The sequence below is a fragment of the Gekko japonicus genome, unplaced genomic scaffold, assembly GCF_001447785.1.
Source record: "Gekko japonicus isolate JY-2015 unplaced genomic scaffold, Gekko_japonicus_V1.1 scaffold305, whole genome shotgun sequence".
Lineage (NCBI taxonomy): Eukaryota > Metazoa > Chordata > Lepidosauria > Squamata > Gekkonidae > Gekko > Gekko japonicus.
The window spans coordinates 1098799-1104798 of NW_015165839.1; positions in this window are offsets into that span (position 1 = coordinate 1098799).

A 6000-nucleotide genomic window follows, 5' to 3' on the forward strand; every position below is an offset into this window, starting at 1 on the left:
AAAAATGCCTCCTCTCCAGTGAACAAAGATCCATTGCAACCTCTGAATATTTATCTATTTTCACCAAATTTTCCAACAATAGAAACCATGGAGATTTGGGAAATTCCTAGAGCCTTGCTGCAACACTGTGACGTCACTTCCGGGCACGTGCTGCAACGTCACCCTGCCCCACCCCTGAAAGCTCCCGGACGTTCCCAGCAGATGACTGGCGACTGTAATGCTGTCCCAAGGCTGCGTGGGTGGCTGGGCCAGTGAACTGTCCCTGTGCTCTGTGCTCGAGCCTCTGCCTCTAGACTCCTGGAAGGGATTCCTGGAAGGGATTCTCTTTGAGATGGAGATTTCCAAGCAGTTGTCTGCCATGTGCATGCGCATAAGTGCACACAGACACACACAGAGTCACAGGCCCCCAGGTTGCTTCTGAACACTTTTTTAAAAGCCGTCTTGAAATGAAGTTCAGAACCATAAGAAATGTAGGAATGATGTAAGTAAAAGGTAAAGGTAAAGGTTCCCTTGCTCGAAAGCCAGTCGAATCCAACTCTAGGGTTGCAGTGCTCATCTCCGTTTCAAAGCCGAAGAGCCAGTGGTGTCCAAAGACATTTCCGTGGTCATGTGGCCGGCATGACTAAACACCAAGGCGCCGAAGTGGTACCTATTGATCTACTTGCAATTTCTTGCTTTCGAACTGCTAGGTTGGCAGGAGCTGGAACTAGAGATGGGAGCTCACTCCATCATGTGGCACCCGGGTCTCGAACTGCTGGACTACTGACCTTCCACAGCCTGCAGTTCAGCGTCTTAACCACTTGAGCCACCGCAGCTCAGGGAATCAAGGAATGATGTATACACTGGCAAAATCCAACATGCATGTGGGAGAACCCCCCTTCCTCCCTCCCCTCTAGATTTGAGCATTAGGCAAATGTGTCTGTGAATTGCTCAAGCCTCACATTTTTGCACAATCAGCAACAGCCTTGCTGGGCAAGCCCCCCCCCCCAATTACGCCTCCCCCCCTGCCCAATGTTTTTCAAAAATCCCCTCGTCATCAACTGATTTGGAAGCCGAGGTTTTCAGAAAACGACATCAGCACTTCCTCCAAGAGGGAGAGGGCTGTCTGCAGGGCAAAATCTGGTTCTCCTTTTTATGACCTTGTGCGTCTTATCAGGAGGCCAACCTCCAGGCAGGGCCTGGAGATCTCCCAGAATTTTAACTGATCTCCAGGCTACTGAGATCAGTTCCCCCAGAGGAAATGACCGCTTTGGAGGGTAGGGTCTACAGCAGGCCCATAGGAACAGTGGGGCTTTTGGGGGCTCCACCGCCTTTCCTAAAGGCACAGCCCCACAAAAAAATTCTCCTCTAAAGGTGTGCACTCCTTTCAGCAGAGTGGGGTGCTGTAGTTGACTAATTCCCACACTGAGGAAGGGGGTTGGAGTAGGTGACCTCTAGGATACCTTCTGTGTCAAGAAACTGGTCTCCTTTAAGAGAGTTTTTCTGCCTAAGTGTAAGCTTCCCTGACTGTAGAAGTCATCACCACCACCACCACCACCCCATGTGCCAGCTTGTTATCAGAATAGCTGCTTAGGCGGGGATCAAACACAATGACTTATGTTTGATAATGTATGTACTTACTATATCTAGAATTCTTATAGCTAAGTGTTGGAAAACAGATAAATTACCAGAAAGCGAAGAGGTAATTATGAAAATTATGGAAATAAAAGAAATGGATAAAGTGAATATGATATTGTTAGAGAAAGATGAAAAGATATTTCAAAAAAGATGGCAAAAAATGAATAGATGGATGGGAAAAAATGTAAATGTATACTCCAAAAATATGTTGTAGATGAAGATACTTACCTTGTGTTGTTTTGACTGTTATGGAAAAGATAAATAAACTTGGGGGGGGGGGAGAATAGCTGCTTAGGCTGGCAGAAGTGATGAACTTGCAGCAGCTGAGAACTGTCATCTAAAGCGGTTGACAGCTTGCAATTGAGAGATCTGTCCTGGTGACAGCTTTCTATTGGCTACGTGGCTTTTCTTTCTGCACCAAGAACTTCAGCCCCACGGAGTGGGGGGGAATCGCCCCAATAGCCACAAAATCCTGGCTACGGGCCTGCTCTACAGCATAACATCCCTGCAGAGGTCCACCCCCTCCCCAAACCCTGGCCTCCTCAGGCTCCACCCCCAAATATCCAGGAATTTCCCAACCCAGAACTGGCAACCCTATGCTGGGCACGCGTGACTTCTTGGAGCAGTCTGGGCTGTGACCAAGTGGGCTCTTCGGAGTGCCAGGCATCGGTGCCAATACAGCAGAAGAAGCTTTAGAAACGAGCCGAACACGGCATGATGGATGAACAAAGAAGGCGCAAGCGTTCTTCAGTGAAAGACGGAGCGTGTGCTTTTCCTGGCAGACAGTTGAACTGTATTGTGTAATAAACTGAAAGATGAGGATGCGGGGAGAAAAGGGGCGATGGATAACACGCCTGGTGATAGATAGATCAAAGCACAGTTCTCGATAATGAGGGAGATTGAGATCAGCGGTGGGCAGACAAGCAGGCCGTTAGCATATTGATGGCTAGACAGGGTTAAACACCGAGCAAGGGAGAAGGATACCTTTTCTTTTCTTTTCCTTTTTTTACAGGGCCAATTATAATGCTGGCAGTCTGTGCTTTGATCTACCTATTCTTCATCGGGTTTGACAAGTTCAGAACACAAATAATTTAGAAAGGGAAGATTTTTTTACAAGATAGCGGTAACCTGGCAGAGTCCCGGGTGCCTTAGAAAATCAGAGTGGAGGGGTTCGAGATGGGATCTCTTTGTGTGTTACGTTGGGTGGAAAGCTGAGAGATTTTTTTTTTGTCAAAATCACGTGCCTGGAAATGTCAAGTGTGGCAAGCAGGAGTTTAAGAACATGTGTCATACACGTAGCACAGCAGCTCGTGAAGCGGTTTTCTGGAGGTAGCGTTGTCATGTACCTGAGTTCTGCAGGTATTCTCCAGCTTGTGCTGTGTCCTTTCAGCTGCTTTTCTCTGAGCAGCAGAAGGGGAATGGAGGGGACCAGCATCACATGCATCACGACATCACTTCCTGCAAAAACCCAGAAATGACAGCACAGTCATAGCATAATGCACTAGGAATGCCCTGCATCTCTATCCTTTTTACCATAGAGGTTTGAGGGATTCCTAGAGCATCACATTGTAGCCATGATGTCACTTCCAGGCTTTCGCTGTTTTTCAAAGGTTCCACCCCTAAATCTCCCGCTATTTGCAGGAGACAGGTTGGCAACCCTAGCTGGAGGACCCCATCTGAGCATCACTGAATGAAGAGAGGCATCTGGCTACATTGCCAAAGGCTGCCAGAAGGAGTCAACAGAGGCTCCGGGGCTCTTGCTGCAGCATTATGGGATGTATCGCCTTGGTAACTCCATTTTTGTAACAGGCTGGTGCTTGACCTTTAGTTACCCTGAGCTGTGTGAAAGGGCAGCCGTCAGGCCACTCCCAAGAGAATATTCTTCTTTCTCATGCTTGTTAGCAGCTCTTAAGTTCAAAGCCTGACTTTTTTCCTCTCACCACTAGATGCCGGGTGTGAGATGGCCTGGCTCATCTTGGTGTTTATTATTATTATTATTATTATTATTATTATCATCATCATCATCATCACCACCACCACCACCACCACCATCATCATCATCATCATCAATAATAATAATAATAATAATAATAATAATAATAATAATAATAATAATAATACTTTCAATTTATTAATCGCTTTCCCCAGTGAGATCAAAGCGATGTACAGTTACACATTAGACAGGGGACTAAAAATGTTCAAAGGGGATAGGGAGGACAACATATATTCATTTTTAATTGCACACGCTGTCACTGCATGGTGGAAACTTCTTCTGGCTTGGCTCAGTCATTTTCCGAACGGCTGCTTCAGGACCCATATGTCACATCACCACACTGTCACCGCCTGGCCGGAGACATCCACTGCAGGGATTTTTGTAGCCGAGAAGTTCTTTTGCCTTTTTCCAACCTTGACCAGGAAGTCCCGACCGTCAGCTAACACCCTCCCACAAGGGAGATTGGTGTGCCCACCCTCTCTAAGGAGTGGTTCCCATTTTATCTACTTGCCGAAGTTTTGAATCGCTGGATGGACGATGAGCTGGGGACAACAGGCTGGCTGCTCACAACAGTGCGGGGCTCGAACTAACACAGTTCGGATGTTAAGACAGTGGGATATACCCACTGTGCCACCATTTGGGGTAGCTTGATTAATGATTTCTTGACTCATAGCCAGCAATTAGGGTATAAGATGCTTAGTTTTAGCTATGCGTCTCGTCTCGAGGTCTGGCTAAGTTTCACTCTGTGTCTGTGTGCTTTCGAGACCCAGTGGATGGAAACTTGGGCCGTGGTCACACAGTCATTTCGATTGGGTTTCACCGCTGTTCCCTCTCGCATTTAAAATTGCTGATCAGATGCCCACATCCATCTCCCGCACCAAAGTGGGCTCACTCGTGCAATCCTCCCGGTTCCCTAGTGAGTTTTCCTACACTTGGAAAATCAAGTACTTTCCAGATATTTCTGCTTTGAATCTGCGATTTTGCCGATCTGGACAGCCATCTCTCACAATGATCGCGATTAGGTCATCTGAACGTCCTTCTCATGATGGTTTTTTTTAACAAGCTTCCGTCGTTGTGCGCATGGGCAATCCTGCGCTGAATAAATTAAATGTATAAACGTTCAAGCGCACATGTAGACTCCAGCGCTCAGTTGTAGGTCACCGGTTAATTTTGTTCGCTGTTCGGGGGGGGGACCTGCAATAACAAGGGAGTGCGGCGAGTCCCAGTAGGAGCGGTGATTCGGCCATGTGTCTATGCGCAAAGCCAAATATTTTTTTAAAACAAACCATGCCGCCCAAGCAGCGGCGCGGCTATCTGAACGGTGCCCGCAGCCTCATTGCGCAATGTAAGCAGTTCAGGGAGGGATGTGTGGTCATCCCAACCCGAAAAAATATTCCCGATCAAATCTATAGTGGAAACAAATCGGGATAAACTTGCCGTGTGACCACAGCCTTAGCCAGCTATTTCTATAAACTTGATCATTGCTTATTAAAATCTCCTTGTAAGCAAACCTGGATCTTGCATGTCATTTCCTGGGGATTTCTGTGAACCTGGAGCTCCTGGCCAGAATGGCTAGAAATGCCTGGCACTGGCTCAGGTGATGAGGTCACCAGCCCGTAGTGGGAACTGCTGAGCCATTCGGCAGACAAGTGCTTGCACAGGAACGGATCTGATGGATCCAGAATCACTTCCTGAGTCCATCTGCTAAGGGCACCAGACCCTCCTCCCCAGTCAAACCAAAACAAAGGACTGCTGTGGGGAGAGATGCCCAAACAGGAACAAGAACACTGTTTGAACTGGCTGTGGAGCCCATTGGTGAGAATGACTCCTTTAAATTTTTTTAATCAGCTGTGAAAATAGCTTTCCAACTAAATAACCTGTCTGAAACCTCTGCTTTGTGTAACTATTTACAGACACCGCTCAAATTCTAGAAAAATGTATTAGGGTGGACAAGAACAATATCCAAGGAACATAAACAATATACACAAACAATGACCACAGATATTGAACAATTCTAGAGCAAGACTACAGGCAGCCGGTTAACAATCCTCTTTCGAAAATAATCTTCATCAGGTCTGGAAAAAGTAAATAATCCCGAAGCTCTCTTGGTGGATTGAGTTGCACAATAGCAGAAAAGATCAAGCCTACTAGAATGAATTACATTAGAAGCCAATATACATGACATTGCTGAGTTAGAATGGATAAAAGGAAGCACTTCTTCACCCAAAGAGTGATTAACACATGGAATTCACTGCCACAGGAGGTGGCGGCGGCTACAAGCATGGACAGCTTCAAGAGGGGAGTGGATAAGCATATGGAGCAGAGGTCCATCAGTGGCTCTTAGCTACAAGGTATAGATAGGAACTCTTGATCTGGGGCAAGTGACGCTC